Here is a 21,794-nt window from a genome sequence, read left to right as displayed (position 1 = left end):
CCATTGTTGTAATTTATTCTGTGTTCTTCTTGACTTTTCAACAGAACTCCTTCTTATAATGTTAAATATGATGTTTTACACCTACAACCATGCATGTTTGATGCTCTACACTGTGTCCTCCTGTTATGTATTGAGTGGTCTGTGTTTGCCTGAGCTTGAGTCTGGACTAAGGATTCTGAGCCTCTGTGTTCTCATTCGATACATGATATCCAATCACAGAACATTTCAGGATTTGGGCCTTTGCCATTGGTCCTTAAACTCCGAGTCATGATTTGTAGCTTGGAAGTTTAGACAGCCAATCACACTGGGAGTGGGAGTGGCCCAGGCCTTCAGAAATGTATATACGCAGTTGCTTTGTGCCTGTTGTTCACTTATGTTAGTTCAATAAAGGTTCTTGCTGTTATCACTGTGTCTTGCCTCGTGGGAACCCACCTACACTTCACGCCCATGTTCCTTTGCTAGACCTGTGGCACTGGTTTCTTGCTAACTTTTGATATGTGACATTTTATTAAGGCGTCATTACAACAACCATCAGTTTCTTAAGCAGAATAAAGGGTACAATTCTTTAAAGATTCCTACAATAGCAGCCGGCAAACTTTAGTTTGGTCCAAAAATAAATGCAAAGCTTCTCAGCTAAAGAGTCCCATAAAGGGGAACACCTTTCAGCTTTCTTCATTCCCTTAATGGGGTCATTTGTACATGGACAGAACATTTGGCATTTTAGAAAATCCTACTTCCAAGATGTGATTTATTTTCTCCCCCCCCCCCCCGGCACTTACAACATTTCTAGTTTCCTAAATTTGTTTGGAAGTCCCACTAGAGTTCGTGGCATTAGTACTGTTGCCAGTAGCAGGAAAGAAATTGGTCTTCATGTTGTTTAAAGCACAACTGCTCTACTGGAGAATTAAGTAACCATATGAGGGGTACTCAGATAATCAGCGATGACATGGCTATGCCAGGATGCCAGATGCCAGAGCCTATGTCAGGAGTGCTCTGATGGTGTTTCCTGATTGGCAGGGGGTTGGACTCGATGGCCCTTGTGGTCTCTTCCAACTCTTCCAATTCTATGACATGGATTTCTTTGATAAATCCTCCCCTCACCCCAGAACAACTTGGTTAATAAAATAGTAGCTTGGCTCAACTAGAAAAGGCCCCTGTCTTCTTCCTTCTAAATATAAGCTATGTTTTTAGATTCCTCTACCTAGATGACCTGCCTCCCCTAGCAAGTCACCTCAGTCTCCATGGGCTATCTCCATGCAGCCTGGGGCCTATACCTGTTGCTGAACATTTCTAAACCTTTAAGGGTTCTCCAGGTACTTGCAGCTAATTAACCTTAGACCCTTGTGAATGTCCTTCAGTCTGTGTTGATCAATATTAGGTTCCTAACACCGCCTGAAAATTTGGCTTCAGCAGATAGATGCTGAAATTGTTGTAATTGTCTATTATGAGTCAATTTGCACTGCTTTTCCTCCCAGACTATGCCTCCAATATAATCTCTACCTATTTCATACTGTGCTGAAACAGTCCAAAGTCAGGATCCTCTGTGCTTTTGAGTTGTATGAACACAAGTAATTATAATGTGAAATGTATCCTATCAGGAAACAAAATCTACTTCCTTACAATAAGAGTACACCTACATACCAACCCACACTCTTCAAAATGAGGTGGAGTATGGGTGGGTCAGATATTCAACTATTTGAATCACTTCCTCCATATATGGACAGACAACTATACCAGCTCTCTAAAAGGCATCAACCAACCCTATGAGAAAATTATCAAATTATCTAGAGTTAGTCCTTCATCCATTATTTCCTGAAGAGAAGATATGTCCTAAGCTCCCATGGTTTGGGAGATATAAAAGGTAAGTCCACAGCATATTTTAGACTCAACCCTTTTGTGTCTTGCCCAACAGTGGCTATGAAATTCGGTACCGAGGTACATGTTGTTTGGCCATTCTATAATTCGTGTTTGTTTTGTACATAAAATGTCAGGTCTTTTCTTCCCTGTTTAACAGGAAATCACTTTTTATCACAGCAGCTGTAAAAGGTGAAGACAGAGAAAAGCTCATATACGAAAAAATATATTTCTGCCCACTGTATCACTCCCAGGCTGTTTTGTAAAAACTATTTCCTAACAGGAAATAAATATGTAAAAGGTGACATCAATTATTAAAGTTTCAATTACAACACAAAAAAGGCAGAAGAAGCCATGCATAGAGGAAATGACTAATTTGAAAAGGGAATAAACTGTATCTGTTCAGATAAACTGAAAGGCATTTCATTTGTGGAGAATTTAGGCAGGATATTTATTCAGATCTCAACAAAAGGGAAACCGGAATCCGTGTATGATAAAATCTTTTCGCTTTCTTTTCCCAGACAAAGGTCTGGTGACAGGGATGCTTTTCATATTCAGATCCCTCTGTTATTAGCTTTAGTAACTCCTTCTGTATGTGACATTGCATCAGCTCTCAGATATTCCTCAGTACAGAATAGAATCCTTCCACTTTCCATCGGTGTTTTGGCCCATTTAAGAGTACAGGATGAAAAACAAGTGTTTATAAATCTATAGAAGTGCGACACACTTTCATTTATGTCATCATGATCAAAATAGTAAAACCAAAGAGAAAGCCTCACATTGTTTTTACTTAGTGGAAGGCTTTGAACCACAACAATAATCATACTTCTCAAACAAAAATAGTTTGAATAGGGACTATTCAGGTTTTAGGGTGCTTTGCTTTCTGCTGTTTGTAGAAACATCTTGATGATAGTCCGTGGGACTGTTTTGAATCTGCATACATTAAAAATGACCTGCCAGAAAAAATTGCTGCTTGTTTTTCCTACAGGAAAGGTATCAACTTTTATGCATGACTGTCCAATGATGGAGCTTAAGGTCACAGACCTTTTTTTATGGCTTTGGGAGAACGGCTTTTGTTTTCACACTGGTTTCATTTAGATTGCAGCATAATAAGTTTTGTGAAATGAATGAGATAGAATAAAGCTGGATCTGGGAGCAATTACTATTTTAAAAGGGGGTATAATACAGGGGTGTTTTGCAAGTTAAGGAAGGATGGAAAGGTCTCGAATCGTGCTGGGAATATCCAACCATGCTCTCAGTAAAAGGGAGTGGGCAGACTTTCTCAGGTGAGTAGCCTCTTGGACAATTTGTTAAACAACTGCCGAGTTCAGTTAATGTAGTTTAGTAGTCCCAACATTAGCGTGGAATTGTGGGAGATAGTTGATGTGTTTACATCAACAGAGCTGCAAGCTAACCTCTGAGCACTAACCAGGAGCAATTCTCCAGAGTAAAGTGAGAATCTGCTGAGGTCACCTGTGGACAACCTCTAGCAACATCTCAAGACAGAGAGAAGCTAACTTCAGGTAACTAACTGCACATAGGCATAATGCATACGTAAACATTAGATGGCCCTCAAGCCATCTGCAACATGGAGCTCTGTCTGTGATTCACTGGTGTGTTCCATTCTTTAGCACTTCAGAGCCTCGCCACATTCATTTCCTCAGACCTCAAAAGGTCACTCATCACTCAGTTAGTTTTAAACTAATGATTCAGGCTCAGTGGCTGAAAATTAACATTTTTACATAAAGTGATGTAGTCTAATTACAAGACATAAAAATGTACATTACTGGGACAGCCATAAATGCCACAAAGCAAATACATCTCATAGTAAATGAGCTAATTAGTACATAATTACTGTCTATTACCAATTGCTATAGTGAGGGGAAGGGTTGGTAGAATAAAATACTTCCCTTGTTTGTTTATTTCAGCTGTATACATGACTTCCATTACTAGAATTGCATGAATCTGGTAGGGATAATTAGGTGCTTTCAGATAGAAATAGAGTGCTACGTTCTCCATATTTAGGCTTGGCCTAGAAATATTTGAAATGAGCTATTACAAGTGTCAGTGGGGGCAAAGGTATCACATATGATAGCCAAAGATTCCTACATACTGCTGTGCAGTATTTTTAAAACTGTTACCGTTCACCTGCAATGCTAGTCAACTCAAGTTGTGTGCATAAGTCAAGCAGGAAGCAGATCGGCCAGCTTATTTGGGGTGTGTCTGCAGCATCAGGACTATCCAAAGCTGCTTATTTATGGTTACCTTGAATTGTTGATTCTTGTTCTTCAGATCTGGGAAACCCCCAGTGGAAAAAGTTGACAGGAGCAGACAAGGGGGGTGTATCCAATTCTGTGCCTAAAAACAAACCAAAGGGGGCAGCCCCCCACCCAAAATAAGGATTGTGCATGCTGCAGGCTATTGGAGCTATGCACTGCTGGGGGAAAACACTGGAAACTGGAGTTGTGGGGTAATGAATGCCATGCTATATCCCTTTGCAGCTTCTAGTAACCCGGAGAAAGGCAAGGTGGACCAGATGGAACCCTGAAAACATGTAGTGTTGCTACAGGGTGCAGATACACTTCATTTATTGCAGCTCTGCGGGGGGGGGGGGGCAGAATCTAAAACTGGCCAAATTATTTTATACGCAACTTTGCTTGGTATCTTGGTAACTCCCAGTTTACCATTTGCAATATTCTTACTAGTGCTCATTGCTTCAAATAGGAAACCACTTTTCAATAGTAATGTTTTTGATACACAGCAGCCCTCAGCTTGTCCCTGTGGTGTTTTTCCATAATAAAAACACTACATTAATGTTATGTGGAATAAGTGGGCTGAGGGAGCAGTCTTAAGGAGTAATACTAAAAAAAAATACGAAATGGTTGCTGTCAAAACACAGAGAATTAAAAAAAGGCATACCTGTTCGTAAGCAGGAGATGGAGATGGAGAGCTAAAGGGTGAACTCTGTTTTAGAGTGTGGTCCTTTACAGTAGTGTCATTTGAATAAGCCTCATATGTGGATTCCAAATGCTACTATTTACCCAATAAAATCCAAGCATTTTTCTATTGATGCCTCACGGCACATGGTGTTACTGATTCCAGGAATTTAACACTTGGCATTAATGAAGATTGCACATTCAATATTGCTACTTTTTGTTTACACCAGCAGCAAACATTGCGATCCCAGGGATTTTGGAACCACCTAAAATATCCCACTCTCTTGCCAACCTAGCAGTTCGAAAGCATGTCAAAGTGCAAGTAGATAAATAGGTACCGCTCCGGCGGGAAAGTAAATGGCGTTTCTGTGCACTGCTCTGGTTCGCCAGAAGCAGCTTAGTCATGCTGGCCACATGACCTGGAAGCTGTACGCCGGCTCCCTCGGCCAATAAAGCGAGATGAGTGTCGCAACCCCAGAGTCGGTCATGACTGGACCTAATGGTCAGGGGTCCCTTTACCATTACCTTAAAATATCCCACTACAGATGTTAACTATATAGGACTGCATTGAGCTCTGTTTTAGTATTGCTATGGCAGGCGTAGAGCTCAAAATGCCTGTTTCAAGTACTGTATCTCTCTTCCCTAATATAACCTATTCCGCTTCTCTCATTCCATCATATAATTTCTACTAAAAATCTGCATTACTTCTCCTTTGATGACAGCTCTCTTAAGAAAAGCATGCCATCTTTGTTCTTTCTCCCTCCTCCTCAAACAAACACCAGCCATCTTTGTTCAGTGAAATCATTTTCAACCTCAATTACTTCCCATTTAACAAATGGTTTGGATAGGAGAGAGCTACCGTAGCAAGAATAACAGTTGGTGTTCCACAGCAATCTTTTTAATTCTGTCTTGGAGAGGAATTCTCCAGCAGAAAAGATGCTTCACGTTTCTTTTTCTGTCACTGCATTGTTGCTGTACAGATTGTTTGTGAAAGACAGATTCACAGCACCCCATGAACGCTGTTAAATAAATCTACACTACCTTTCAGAGAAAGAAGACAGAAATCAGCTTTTCCTTACAGCCTTTCTGTAAAGAAAGCCTCTAAACTTTAAAAGGACCAAAAACACAAACACCACCCCACTCTTAGATTTGGCAGTATATATGCTAAGCTTCATGGTTTGTTTTTATTACAATTAGGAGGTCGCAACTCCTCAGTACCTTTATTTAGCCACCTGGAAGCCTTGCAGAAATGAGTTAAGACCTGGAGGAAGCAATCCAGAAAATCAGGCTTTTCTCCTGTCTTGCAATGGAAAAGGTGAAAACTGTACTTGCAAAGAATACAAAATTGTACGAAAGCTAGATGAAGACTGTAGGGAACCTTCTGGGAACCCATGACAGAGCATGGAAGTGAATTAATATTCTGAATGTAAGGCTGCTAGTACAATGATAAGGCATACATTTGCTGCTGCTCCGCCAGAACTATTACCACAATATAACACTTACTTAAGTGCTAACCATGAGTGAAGGCCTGCCCTGGACTCAGCCTAGGCTTGCAGCCTAGAATTCTTTCAATCTACATTAGATGGACATTAGACAAGCGGCAGCAGTGAAAACAAACATTAGATGCTGACAGTGAGAAAGGGAGGCTGCAGAGAAGAGATTTGGGTAACATTTTTTCTTAGTCACTTTAACCATATTTTCTTAAACTAAAGCTGTAATTTTAAGGAGTGTGTCACCCATGCATCTAAGTACAAGCAGTCAATGGAAGGGCCCTGGGACAACCAATACATTAAGAAACTCAAGAGAGCTAGTCAAAGCAGTTGTACTATATATTATCTACTGACTCGTTACAGACTCTCCAAGTTTCCCTATTTTCCAGGGACAGTCCCGGGTTTACAGAAGCCATCCTGGTTTCTGATTTGATCCTGGAATGTCCCATATTTCCTTAGGATGTCCCTATTTTCCTCATAGAAATGTTGGAGGGTATGGAGTTATGAGACCCCGAGCCAAGGAGATGAGTAACTATACAACCTCAATTGTAGGCTCAGGTTTTATATTTGTGAAAATAAACCATATATCATAAAGACACTGTGGTCTCTGCTGTGCCTGGAAACATGAACTCTGACGACTGACAGTTTTGCCTCAGCATCATGAGCTTAAGGCAACAATTCAGGAGACAAAATTGTCTGTAAATCTACCTATATTTGAAACATGTCATAAGACAGCAGTTCGTTTCCATCATCACTTAATAAAACAATTGGGGGTGGAGAAGGTTTACTGTTTTCCTTCAGCATTCTCCCTCTGTAATTACAAATGTGCCCTCAGTCTGGGAATAGCATGAAGAACTTTATCCAACAGATAAGTAGAAACATTGATAACAAAAGAACAGGTATAGTTAAAGCAAAATAAACTAGTAAAATATGCCTATCAACTTGCACACACTTCCAATGCATTTTCAAATGAGATCTTCAGACCCAATTTTAGTGTCATTCATGTTACTTTTATGTATATAACTGGACATATCAAGGGCTTCCCTGCACATTTTCTTTGTAAGTCAGGCTCTGAAAATTTTTCATTATCTGAAATGAATGAGAAAAAATTAGCATTGAAAACGGGTCACAGAAAACCAGGAGAGAAGGGAGATGAAATGTAGAAAATAAACAGAAAGGAGGCATGAATGATGTTAGGGAAAGGAATGAATGTAATTTTTGAGTGACAGTTTCTATGGAGGTCCATGATCAAGCTTATTTCTCCTTGCACAATTTTATATTGTTTAGCGGGGAAATCATTGTAGGAGTAATTTTAAAACTTGCAGGAGACGAAGCTTGGAAAGAACACTGAGACTTGGAATGTACCATAGAATTTGTTGTGCCCCTCAAACTCTTGTGAATAACATACCAACAGACCACCTCTGGCCTTATGGTGCCACATATACTGACTACGTGGGAGCCATTTGAAACAACATTCACACAGAGAAGTGAAGAGTCTTAATGGGTTAGACTTCTGGTCTGCAGCCTAACCCTCAACCACCATTCTGCCATTAACTAGCCAGAGCTTTCCTTAATAAGTTTATGCAGCTATTTACAAGAGATGTCATAGAATCATAGAATTGGAAGGGACCCTGAGAGTTATTTAGTCCAACAGGTGGTTCCCCATCCAATTTGAAACCATACCGGACCCTGCTTAGCTTTGCAAGCGTGCTAGCAGTTTTATTGCTGCACCACTAGGACGTGCATGAGATTGAGGGAAGGCAGCAAAGTACAACACAATAAGAAGGAAGCAGATAACCTAGAGCCAGTCTGAAGGTAGGGTAGAATGTGATTAATCCCCAAGAAAACACAAAGTTACTCAGACAAAGTCCAAAGACTCAGCTCAGATGTCCCTAAGAGGATCTGATGGCTGAAAAAGTCCTGTCTCTCCAGCAAAAAAGCAAGGGGTTTTAAAAAAGTGGAGGTCTAGCTTGAATCATGTAGTTTTCAGCTGCCAAATGGCCTCAAATTGCATTTTTTGCTTTTCCCAGTAGTTGTTTAGGTTGGTAGGTTGTGGTGGTGAGCAGACACTGGAGAGCATGAAGACCCTGGTGCAGGGAGAACATCAGAGGACCCAGGCTTGGGGAGGTTGCTGATGGTGGTGTTCCTGGTTCAGGAGTCTCTAGCTCAAGAAACTTCTCACTCAGAGGTTCAGACCTCATGTCTGCAACTAGTGATGCTGGAATTCCAGCCAGGCTCTTCTGTGATTCCGCTGCCTCCCAAGGTTGAGGTTGTAAAAAGCATGAAAACAAAACAAAGTCAGTTGCCTAAAGCCAACACACGCTTCCCTCAGGCTGTATGCTTTGTGGATTTGCAGGACAATAGACCCCTCAGATGAGATTAGAACAGGTTGACTCGCCTAATATATGGCCTGTGTCTTAGGGTTCATCCACACTGCTGCTTGCCCCATGCCTAAAAGGCACAGCGCATGGAAAACTCCCTCTTTAGCTCTAAATCGGAGCAAACATCAATGTTCTGACTGAATGCTAAAGAGCTGTTTCCCCCAGGGGAAAGCAGTGGGAAGTGTGGATAAGACCTTAGTCCCTAACTAGTCTACCATCCTGGCAAATGATTAAGGTAAAGGTAAAGGGACCCCTGACCATTAGGTCCAGTCGTGACCGACTCTGGGGTTGCAGCGCTCATCTCGCTTTATTGGCCGAGGGAGCCGGCGTACACCTTCCGGGTCATGTGGCCAGCATGACTAAGCCACTTCAGGTGAACCAGAGCAGTGCACGGAAACGCTGTTTACCTTCCCGCCAGAGCGGTACCTATTTATCTACTTGCACTTTGACGTGCTTTCAAACTGCTAGGTTGGCAGGAGCTGGGACCGAGCAACGGGAGCTCACCCCGTCACGGGGATTCGAACCACCGACCTTCTGATCGGCAAGTCCTAGGCTCTGTGGTTTAACCCACAGCGCCACCCGCGTCCCTGGCAAATCATTACTGCAGACAAAAACCAGGGTCAAAATACAGCCTGTGCTTACAACAGGGGGCTTGCACTCACCAAGTATATGTCTGATACTTTCTAAAACAACAACAACTACTACTACTACTACTACTACCCATGTAACATCACATAAAGTCTGCCTTGTGGCTGGGGGAGAAGCTTGAGAAAAACTAATCTAACCTCCCTTTGGGTTCTTGCAAAAAGTTTCAGAGTTAACTCGATCCTGGCCAGAGAAAAACCCGTGATCATATATTGATGACGTTTAAATGTCTTGAGAATAATTATTAATAATTCCTACTTTGCGGTATGCTTTGGTATTGAAGCATCACGCAGTAGACAAATATAGCTCTGGAAAACAGGCTATTTCAGCAGCATCTTTCTTTGGCTTTGTATGCTTAGTTTCCATTGTGGCCTTTGTACTATGCGGCTCTTTTATGTAGCCTTCTGGCTTAGCCCACCTGAACAGTTCGCAGTAATCGTAGTTTTTCAGTAGGATGCAGAAGGAAAATCATAAGAGGCTTTTACTGAGGGTGGAGGATTGGGGAGGGAATGAGTGGGGGGAGAGTAAAGATTTTCAGAGCTATTCCCAAAATGAGAGGTCCAAAAAAAATCAATTTGTAATTATCTGCCAACACAAATCTAAAGGCTTTTCTTTGATAAGGGTGGTAATACACAGGGCTGTAATGTGAATTATTTTAAAGAATAAAAGACTGATTGTCTTCATGACCTATATAGCTTTTAGTGAGCTTTCAATCAAAATTACATTTTATACAGCTCATGAATGGCTTTCCTTTCCTCTTTTAAAAGTGGGGTGGGGGTGGGGGTGGGTTATTCCATTTGGTAAGCTTTCAGGCTTAAACAGGATTCAGATTTCTTCCTATGGCGATGCATTTTGTCCTCCTGAAAAATGAAAGTGCAGGCTTTGCGAGAAAGATGAGGCTTTGGCTAAACAAAAGGCTAGCCTTTCAGCCAAGATCTAAAAGAGAGTTGTCTTGGCTATTTATTATTCTGCAGAAGTTCAATAATGTAAAGAAATTACTTTTTTAGAGAAAGAGAAGTGTGGGCACTTTTAGGAATGTGATTTAACTGAATTATTTACAGCATATAGTAAAAACAGTTCAGATGAACAGCAAATGGAAAGCACAGCAGTACCAGACCTCTGTCGCTGCACAGACTCAATGGAGCCATAATCATTACAGGGGTATTTCTCGTATAGTGTCTAAATTCAAGGCTTAGAGACTCTAAGCCGGAAGCCTTGCTAAAAGGGCCCTCCATGACATTTCAGACTGATTTCTCCTAACAAATGCCATGACAATTCCCATCTCTCTCTCTCTCTCTCTCCCCCAGCCCACTTTACTGCTGCATTTGCAGCCCCAATAATGGAGCAGAACATTCGCAACTTAATTAGTCTTCCCTAATTGTGGGCAGGTGAGAGGTATGAGCTACTGGCTGGAATCCTGAACAGCTGCGAATATGCCATTTGTCATGGAATCATGTCCTCTAAGCTAACAATCTGGTTTCTCTTCAGCCATTTCAGCTGCTGGCTGCCATCCTTGGTCTCAACGGTGATAACAAGTGGCTTACGGTGATGACAACTTTTCAGAGTTTGGGTTTGGGTTCCCAGATGATATCCAACGCCACTAGCAATGTTCCTGAATCAGATCTCAGTGTGTGCTCCAACGGACAGAGTTCTTGTGTGAAAAGAGAACAGTCTACTCGTTTTAAGTGAACAAGGAACTCTGCTTGCCCACTGAAACTTTTCTGTGACCAAAGCAGTGCCAGATTATTATTATTATTATTATTATTATTATTATTATTATTATTATTATTGTTGTTGTACCCCACCCTCCCCAGCCGGAGCCCAGCTCAGGGCAGCTAACATCATAAAATTAACACAGTATACAAATAACACAAAACAGGCAATCAATCAATTAAATTGATTGAGCATATAGTGCAAGATTCATTAGTTCAGCAGGGGTGTTTTACCATTTAAAACGTTAAAGGATGTAGTCCTATTCCTCCCCATCACTTTACCCAATCTGCCAAAAGGAAGCCCAAAGAAAAAGGTCTTTACAACAAGATGGTGCTATCCTTGGCAAGTCTCTCAGTGTACAGAATTCCTTAAATGTAATGGTATGGATGCTGGTGACACCCAGGTCTGTCCAAAGATACTAAAGTATCCAGGAGCAGCTATTTCTGTTCTGAACCAGTGTTTGCAAGCTGTGGCCAAGCACTAATCCAAACAAGATGGAGGTGATGCTGATTGGAAATGGCTCTGGTCTGCAGGGAGAGGCTTTTCTATAGCTGATGGGGTCTCTCTCTGACCCTGGGCTTGTCCACACTTCTGCTTGTCCCACTACTTTCCCCCTGGAAAGTCTGCTCTTTACCCCTGAACCGGAGCAAACATCCATCAGGTTTTCCATGGATGGATGTTTGCTCTGATTCAGCAGTAAAGAATTGGTTTTCCCACGGAAAGCGGTAGGCAAACAGAAAACTGCTTGGACCCATGCCTAGCACACATGGGACAAGTGGAAAACCTCTTGGACCCAAGCTTTCTAGACACAAGGCAAACGAATTGTGGATGAGCCTAGTGATAGCCCTGAACTCAACGAAGTTACCTGAGAAACAAGTTGAAGTTGCTGCTCAAAGCACTTCTTCTTATTTCCAGCTATCAAGGAGGCTTTTTAATCTCTTAGGGCTCATGCAGACTTGCCCTTTTCCCTGCCACTTTTCCCCAGGGAAAACCAATCTTTTCCGCTGAATCGGAGCAAATGTCAATCGGCTTTTCTCTAGATCGATGTTACCTCCGATTTATCGTTGAAAAGGTGGTTTTCCCGGGCAAAGCAGCAGGGCAAGGGCAAAACTGCTTGGACCCTCACCCCAAAAGCACAGGACAAATGGGAAACCACCTGGAGCCATGCTTTCCAGGCATGGGAACGTGCAAGTGTGCGCAAGCCCTTGGGGTAAGAAAACAGCATGGCTAGTTGGAATAATTGTGGATTGGTTTAATCTTTTTCCACATTTCTCTAATTTCACTTGCACATTATTTCCTCAACGAAGCAGAGGTCTGGCTAAACATCAGCAACATTCAGTGCCGTAGCAGACTCCTGATGACTAATGGTTCTGCGCATTTGAAACAATTCACTTGGTAAGCAGCTTTTAAACATTATGGGTCCCATATGGAGGTGCCACCATGTGGAAGCAATTCTTGGTAACCTGCACCTGGGGCTGCAAGTCTGAATTGGCATTTAGTCATCATCTGTCAGTGTTCGTGTTAGCCTACATTCTTCATTAGTTAAGATGGAGCTGCGGTTCGGCTTCAACACTGATGGTACTACTATATTTAGAATAGGGGGATGTGCTCAAAGTTTGTTCTAAGTTCATATTACGTTTGAGCTTTGTTCCAGTTCATGCCTTAATAGTAAAGGACACTGTGAGGAAATGACTGGCAGAATCCGAGACCTGGGAGAAGAGTTGGTGGAAGAAGACTGGAAGAAATTTAAAGACTATCTGCAGAAACACTGTAAAATTAATGAATGTTAAAATGTTGTTGGATTAAAAATAAGTGGCATTAGCAACAAAGTTAACAAGAGTATGCAAAATTGAACTGATAATGGATGAAAATATAGAGTTATAATATGTTAAGATATAGAGTTAAGATAAACGAAAGAGGGTAAGGATTTGCTGATTTGATTATTTAAATGGGGATACAAAAAGGGGAGGTGTGAGGAGGCCAAGGAAATAAGATAATGAGTTAGGGTTACAAAAATGGATTTGTTTTTACTCTTCTTTTTCTTATTTTATGTATTTTTCTATGTTTTTTTATTGTATTTCTTTCTTTTTATATGATTTTTTAAATTATGTTTTTGTAAAACTTCAATAAATATCTTTTTAAAAAAAATAGTAAAGGACACTGTGAAGGAAAGTAAGTGTGGAACTGTAAAATCCTTGGGGAACTTGACTCACTTCCTCCTCATCCTGTGACTTTAACGGGGGTAATGCTATAGTGGGGTTACAGTGGTGAAGGGGGAATTTAGGATTTGACAGAATTTGTGTTTGTTGTACCTTCTCCCTCCTCCCCGGTTTGTGTTAGGCTAAATTGTTGTGAGGAACGTAAGGCAATTCTAACTGCTGCCTGGATAGATGCTTTGCCACTAGGGCTGATGCTGTGTGTGTGTGACATCCTCTTTTATACTGAGAGGGGGTTGCTCCCATCTTTATAAGTTCATTGGCTCCCTCTGTGTGGCAGGGTTGCCAGCACAGCCTTTCATTGTTTGTCACTGCCAGTGTACTCAAGGTTTCTGGGCGTATAGCTGGTTTTTCTGCCATTATTGCAGCCGAGTCAGATGAGTGGGGTACAACTAATAAAATTAATAATAATAATAATTACTATATTTTCTTGATAGTTGTCCCCTCACTCCTCATACAGGTACTCAGTGGATGTAGTGGGCATTCTGCCAGCATAGAAGCGGTAAAGGTAAGGACCCCTGAACGGTTAAGTCCCGTCAAAGGAGACTATGGGGTGTGGCACTCATCTTGCTTCAGGCCAAGGGAGCCAGCGTTTATCCACAGACAGCCTTTTGGGTCATGTGGCCAGCATGACTAAACCACTTCTGGTGCAATGGGACACCATGACGTGTGCCAGAGCGCATGGAAATGCCATTTACCTTCCCCTTGCAGTGGTACCTATTTATCTACTTGCACTAGTGTGCTTTCGAACTGCTAGGTTGACAGAAGCTGGGACAGAACAACAGGAGCTCACCTCGTTGCACAGATTTAGATCACCGACCTTCCAATTGGTTTAGCCCACAGTGCCACCTGCTCCCTCATACAAGCAGTATTAGCGTTGGACACGGCTTGGCATAGGTCTAAGACTGTTCTAAAAATATGTGCATACAACTTAAATATGTAAATATGCGCTTCAGGCATGCACTTGTACCTTACAAACAATGTCCCCTCAAGGCGAATTATGTGAACTCTCATTAAGCTGTATTGATTGATGCAGCAAGCATCTTTAGGCCTTGGAAGCATAATCTATGGCAAGTAAAAACTATTAGTGTGGGGAAAGCTCATTTGCAGCTTTCAGAAACCTACAGCTATCAGTCTCTGCCATGTAAATGAGCTGAAAGAAGTAGCATTCTGGGATGCAGAACATTCTGTGAAGTGTAAACGGGGGTGTATTGCTAATCATTTCTTTCCCTCGTGCGTAATTTAGCTTTGCTGTGAATGGTGTATATCGTTGGACTGGTTATCAAGTAATAACACTTCATCCCTCATGAGATATAGGAAGTGAGAGATGGTACATTAATCAATGTCAAAACTCAAAATTCATATTTTTAAAGAATAGCATTATTTTTCCCACTACAAAACATTCCCAAAATTGTAGCTAGGTATGGGAATCCACACCTCTTCAGCGGAAGACTTTGTGTACATTGTTTATGTAACATCGTTCTCACACTATGCAAGAAGGACTTTGATGCCATAGACAAATTAGTGGTACATTCAGGGGATAATTGTTAGACAAGAGGGGAGTAGAGGGGGGGGAAGTACCCAGAAAGTTGAAGAACTAACTTATTTATATATTTATTTATTTATGTTTGTGACTCAAGATATCTCAAAATATCTAAACTGGGAGCAGCAAAACAGGATTTAAAGAATCTCTCTAAAAAACACTCGACTAAAATTTCATGGTGCCTAGACAAGTAAATATGACTTCTGTTTCTTATACATTTGAAGGCAGGTGGGGAAATTTCAGGACTGGGTAACAGCCATGAAGAATGCCCCTTGCTTGAACATGAATGCAAAGTAGTAGCCACCCTTGTAGTATAGAGGCCTAAGAAGGTTTGATGCTCAAACATTTCATTCCCTCCAACATTCATCAAATGAAAATGAGGACATTCTTGCAACTGGAAACAATGAACTAGAGGCTGACCAGAGCCACCTTTCCTTTCATGTCCCCTATGGGCTTCTATGCCACCCAGCAAAGCCCTCCTTTTTTCTACCTACCCCCCTGCTTTTTCCTTTCTCGCTCAATCCAATGCAGACCCCGCCCCCCGGACTCCCTCCATGCTGCTCCCGGGCATGTAAAGCATGCAGAGGCTGACACTCAAGAGGAGCACTCCCACTTGCTTTTACCAACTCTAAAAGGGGCCGGTCCCTTTGCCCCCCACCAAGAAAATATTTGAGGGGACCAGAGCCTCCCAAAGTTGATCAGGATTTCCATTCAAATGGTGCGTCGTGTGATCAATTATGTGGGGTAGGGCTTACATGCACCCCCCAAATATTTTATTCAAGTTGGCACCCCTGGTGGCACTATATTGTGGCAAGGAAAAGGCTAATAAAGAGGTCTCTCCCCCAAAGGCAAGTGTTGAAATCAAGAAGGAGGTCTGGAAGGAAGCCAATAGGCTGAAAAACATTTTGTGTTTTGAGCAAAGGCAGATCTATGGGAGCACAACCAGCTCAGCTGTACCGACTGCGGCACTTCTGAGACTCTGCCGCAGATACCACAGCCATAATGCCCAACGGAAGCTAAAAGGTGGGCGGGGGGGGGGGGTTGTACTGGATTTTGGCCTAACACAGGACACCACTGAAATTTGAGACACCAAAGTCTGCCACTGTTTCGAGGCAACGATACTTAGAATATGGTAGGGAGCAAATGAAAATATTAGCATGTACGTCTTCCATGTTTTCTGCTGGGGGTGTAGATGGGAAGCTGTGCCTTTTTAAACCTTGCAAGATTTATTGCATCTCAAGGAATAGCTTTGTGAATTCTGTGCGTGCAGAAACATTCTGGTGGCAAGCAGCTATTACATTACGTACAGGCAAAAAATAACATGTCTGAGCAACCACCACAAATTAGTGGATAGCTTTGCTGGAACATCACTTTGTGTTATTTTCCAATGATGGGGGGGGGGAGCAAACATCATGTCCGAAAGCTGCCTTTCTGTCCAAGTATTGACTTTTTTTGTAGTGACTGACAACACACAAGAGCTGACATAAGCTTTCTGTGTTTTTCTTCAATACCAAGTAGCTACTGCACTCTAGCAGAGCTCTGGGAGAGACCTTATTAACTTGTCTCTCTGTAAGAGTTAACCTTGGCAAGCATTCGGCACCTGCAGAATTAGTTATCCTCTGTTTGATGTGCTTTCGTGCTGATGGACAGTCAATGTTAATGATGAGTAGGATCTATCATAGGATTGAATTTTATGTGTTTACAATGCACACATTTCTATTATTATTTGTTCAAGGTGGTTTCAACTGATAATGATTTCCAAACAGCTGCATTTCCTATTGTTCCTGCTGAAGCTGAAGGAAATGTTTTCTACCATGCTGATGTTTTCATACAAATGATACTTTGAGCTCAGTATCCTTATACATTTTACCTCATTTCTCACAGCCACAAAATATGAGTACCCTTTGGCACAGCTAGTTTCCCCACTTCCAATGCGTGTTCAAGAACTGAAATGGCTGTCTAAGTAGAAGAAATCCACTGAAAAAATATCCCAGGTTGTAATTTTGCTGCTCAAAACCACAACTACGTTAATAACCACCAGAAAAATCTATTTATCAATATTACGTAAGACATTTGTGACAAAGTCTGGTTTGATTATTGACAAATTCATGGCCAAGAGGACACAAGGCAAAATTTGAGTTCTAAATGTTCCCTATCAAAGCCCTTCTAAAAAGAGGTCGAGAGAAAGTACAAATTTCCACCAGTTTTTCTCCAATGCAATTATTGTATTTCCCCCCTACCAAATAATGTTTGGGGTTTTCATCATCATGGGTTTCGAAACGTTCAAAACAAACTGAATTCTTCCTCCGCCTGTGTGTTTTATTTCATGTATTTAAACAGTCAATGTAGCAAATTATATACTTTAGGACAGTGGTTCCAAATTAGGGGTCCGGGGACCCCTGGGGGTCCAGAGAACACACCCAGGGGGGCTGTGGCCCCATCCCTCGCCTCCCCCCCAACTAATTTTTTGTCAGTTTTGCATGGTAATAAGACAAATTTTCTGGTCTGTTTTAGCACTGTGCGATTTTTCAATGTATTGGCCAATATCGGTTTTGAAATCACACCATGATAACGATTTTTAGCTCCACTTTAGATTGGGCGCAATCCACTTAGTACTGTGCCTTATGCTGAGTCCATCTAGCTGGTCCATTGGTCCAAGGTTTCAGACAGAAGCTCTGCCTGTAGTTGCTAGAGAGTTAACACAGAACCTTCTACTAGGCCAACCCACCCATGCCATTCTGCTGCCTGAGGTGGGACAGCAATGCCCACAGGTGCAAAGAACCAAAGGTCTGCCGAGTGATTTTAGCACCTGTGGCAAAAAAACCCCCCAACCCTAGTAAAACACAAAAATTGCAAATTCAATAGCTAACAATTTACTCCCCTTTCATGTTGCCTAAGGTGGCTCCCACACTCTGCCTAATGGTAGGGCCGGCCCTGACCTTTTTGCATGCAAAATCTCTGCTCTGCCACGGTGCTGTGGCCTCTGCTGCACAAGCTCCTTTCATTTCTGTTGGACTTGATTGGCTGCATGGGACTCATTAGTGCAAATAAGAAACTCCAAGGATAGGGTCAAGTAGATGAGAGGAAAGGAAAAATGGAGCATGCAGGAATCAAAAAGAAAAATCATAATGGGCAAAATGTGAGCAGGGCAAAGGAAATAAGGATGAATAGAATTGTGATAAAACGTAAAGATAAGGGGAGAAAGAAAAAACAGATAGTACAGAAAGGGGGGAAACTTGGCTGGCTGGACATAAATAAGTATGAGAGGCAGAAAGAAATGGTAGCCACAGATGCATTCATAGGGCAGCGAGAGGGGGAAATGGGGAAGATGTATATGATCAGGAGCATGGAGAGAAAAAGACGAAACATATGAATGTCATCAAGACTGCTGAGTGCAGCACTGGTTGGAGAGTGGACCTGAGTGAAGCCTGCTTCCTCCAAGTCAGCAGCCCCAGGCCACCGTAGACAGGCTAGTTTGAATTGGAGGGCCAGGCGGAAACCAGTGAGCCTCTGCGGCAGTCGAGGGGACGCAGCAATGGCCAGAAAATGGTGCAGAGCAGCGAGGCATTCTGGAGGCACCATGGCAGGCTGCAACCGCCGCTCACTTTTTAAGTCCAGTAAAGTGGCCATTATCATCATCATCATCACCAGAGAGAAAATGGAGAAAGGAGAAACTGAGGAAAGTAAGAGGGCAATTGGGTTAGGCAGGCAACTGGCAGAAAGAAAGGAAATGATTTCATAAGATGCTAACATGGACGAACAGAGAAAGGAGGGAATGGGAGGTAAAAAGACAGAGCTTAAGAAAACAACGTAAGTAGATTTATTAGGATTTATGCAAAGAAAAGCATGCAAGCTTAGAGAGGGTCACACAAACTTATCTTATTATTCAAATAGGAAAATATTAAAACGTCCAACCACTATCAGATTGGGCAATCGTTTGGGCAAATGTAATTGGTTTCTTTTAAACAAATACATATGCATTTGTTCTTCAGCCCATTTTTTTTCTTCTGGTGATGAACTGGTTAAATGCTGCATCCTGATTAAAGTAATGCCTGTTAAGTTCTCTTGTTGTCGGGGGTTGTGTTGTGGGATTTCTTTCATCAAGCTGCAAACTATGTTCCAGTGTCACTAACCATCATTCTGCTTGAAAAGTTCAACTCCTGGAGAAAGATGTGAGGCAGTTCTGTCCAATTAAACTGGCAGTGACCTGACAAAAACATAGTATTTTACAACCTCAGCCTCAAGCACTGTATAGTAAGGTTCCCCCGCCCTCGCCCCGTTTCACTGCAACATACACAAAAGCATTTGAACTGCTGGGATGAAGTGCTGTCAATGAGATGGAATTTTGAAACGTATCCGGTATGTCCTCTTTTCTCTCACTAAACACAATCAGATAGGGTTTATTTTAATGGGGTGGGTTGTTGTTGTTTTTTACGTCTTTAGTGTTAGAAATAAAAGGATCAAAAATTCAAAAAAAGAAAAGAAAATCTTTATGGCACAGGATTGTACTTTTAATCCTGCCTTTTCTTATCTATCATTTTAAAAGAGCAAGTTTCACAAATTAAAAAGCGGCCATTTTGTTTTTGTTTTTGTTTTTTAAATAATATTTATTAAAGTTTCAGAAAAAAATTACAAAAATAAGGAAAAAGAAAAAACAAAAAATACAAAGTACAGAAAAAGTAAAAACAGTTAAAAAGAAATCCATCTTTCCATAACTTATCTTTCATTTACTTATTTCCCTGACCACCTCACACCTCCCTTTTTTGTATTCTAGATCAATTGATTGTTTCAGCAAGTCCTTTCCATTCTTATGTTTATCTTATTAATTTATCTTAATATATTGTAACTTTACATTCTGACCTGTTAACAATCCATTCTTCCTTAACCCTGTATAACATTACTGCAAAAACCACATTACTTCATTCCAACATCCTTTTAACATTCCTTAATTTTACAATGTTTCTGTAGATAGTCTTTAAATTTCTTCCAATCTTCTTCTACCGACTCTTCTCCCTGGTCTCGGATTCTGCCAGTCATTTCTGCCAGTTCCATATAGTCCATCACTTTCATCTGCCAATAAGCGGCCATTTTGTTTCGTTTTGCTGAATTTTGGAAAGCGGATGACTGATTGCAAGATACAACACGCTTTCTGTGTGCAAGGTTTTAGTTGCATAATTGTCCTGGAACCCATACGTTTAAGGCAGCAAAGATTAGTACAGCTTATGTCACAAAATATAGTTTAAACATTGTCCTCAGCTGAAGACAACCGGCTGAATGGAATTGCAGTTAACCTTGCAGACAGGAAATAGGATCAAAAAATTTCTCTGCTACAATTGTTTGTGACAAGCTGGACGTATTACAGTGGTACCTCTGGATGTGAACGGGATCCGTTCCGGAGCCCTGTTCGCATCCAGAGCAGAACACAACCCGCGTCTGCACGTCTGTGCATGGGCGGGTCGCGATTTGCTGCTTCTGTGCATGCGTGAGCGGCAAAACCCGGAAGTAATGCATTCCATTACTTCTGGGTCGCCGCGGAGCGCAACCTGAAAACGCTCAACCTGAAGTGACTTTAACTTGAGGTATGCCTGTACACAGCCTTTCCTCTGAGTCACATTCCATTTTAACTGAAAAGGTCCACCTCTCAGTTAAAAGTTTGAACATGCAAGTCTCATAATGTATGTGCAGAAAGAACATAAAAGGAGCCTGCTGGATCAGGCAAACAGCGCATGTAGTCCAGCATCTTGTTTTCACAATGGCCAACCAGATGTCTAGGGGAAGCCTGCAGGCAGGCACTGAGCATAACAGCACTTTCGCCTTCTGTGGTTTCCAGAAACTATTATTCAGAGGCGTACTACCTCTGAATACAGTGGAGGTAGAACATATCCATAATGACTAGCAGCCTTTATCCTCCATGATTTTGTCTAACTCCCCTTTGAAAACCACCTTACTGCCTCTTGTGGGATCAAATTCTATAGTTTAGCTATGCACTAAGTGAATCAGTAGGACGCGGGTGGTGCTGTGGGTTAAACCACAGAGCCTAGGACTTGCCGATCAGAAGGTCGGCGGTTCAAATCCCCACAACAGGGAGAGCTCTCGTTGCTCGGTCCCTGTTCCTGCCAACCTAGCAGTTCAAAAGCACGTCAAAGTGCAAGTAGATAAATAGGTACCGCTCCGGTGGGAAGGTAAACGGCATTTTCGTGGTTCGCCAGAAGCTGCTTAGTCATGCTGGCCACATGACCCAGAAGCTGTACGCCGGCTCCCTCGGCCAATAAAGCAAGATGAGCGCCGCAACCCCAGAGTCGGTCACGACTGGACCTAATGGTCAGGGGTCCCTTTACCTTTAAGTGAATCAGTACTTTCCTTCAGTAGGTAGAAGCTGTGTGTAAATATTGAGTTGACTGTAATTAAATCTGAAGCCTTTGTCGACACTTTTTCCTTTCAACTTTATTTTTCTTAAACGAGGAACACGATGCCTACCCAATTTAAAATGTTTTATAAAATTAAAATGTTCTTATATTTAATGAGGATGTACCTGAACCAGTACCGTCTTACACCCTGGCTGCAGTCTTCAACTAATAATCAAAGCACCAAATTATCAATACACGACAAGAATTAAGATGTACTTTCCACAACAGTCAAAAAAGAAAATTGTCACGATCTCTTTGTATAATACTTAGTAAGCACATGAAGTTTGTACAAGAAACAGAAAGCTGTAGCCACATAATCCAATAGCTCAAACCCACCATCAGAAATACAATGTCCTGTCTAGAAAAATCTATCTATGAGATTTATATCTATGCCCATCATTGAAGAACTATTGGGTGAACCTGGGAAATGTGACTAGAATGATCCCTGAAATTTACAGGGCAACACACATGGTACATAAGTACCTTTTTCCTGTAATACAAATACTGCATAAAGTCGCTAGCACGTTTATTTGAGAATGTCTCTCTTCTTTCACACCCCTGATTAGCAACATTTGTGTATATAAATATATAGGGGTGTGTATATGCACA

The 21,794-nt window shown here is 41.7% G+C and overlaps 1 protein-coding gene across 1 annotated transcript in view; it reads right to left on the bottom strand.

Moving 5' to 3' along the window:
• PTPRN2 (protein tyrosine phosphatase receptor type N2) overlaps positions 1-21,794 on the bottom strand; it is a 601,734-nt gene that overhangs the window by 463,053 nt on the left and 116,887 nt on the right. The gene's annotated exons all lie outside the window — the stretch shown is intronic.

The sequence above is a fragment of the Podarcis filfolensis genome, assembly GCF_964270895.1.
Source record: "Podarcis filfolensis genome assembly, chromosome: 12".
Taxonomy (NCBI): Eukaryota; Metazoa; Chordata; class Lepidosauria; order Squamata; family Lacertidae; genus Podarcis; species Podarcis filfolensis.
This window is presented reverse-complemented; position numbering and strand designations above follow the sequence as displayed.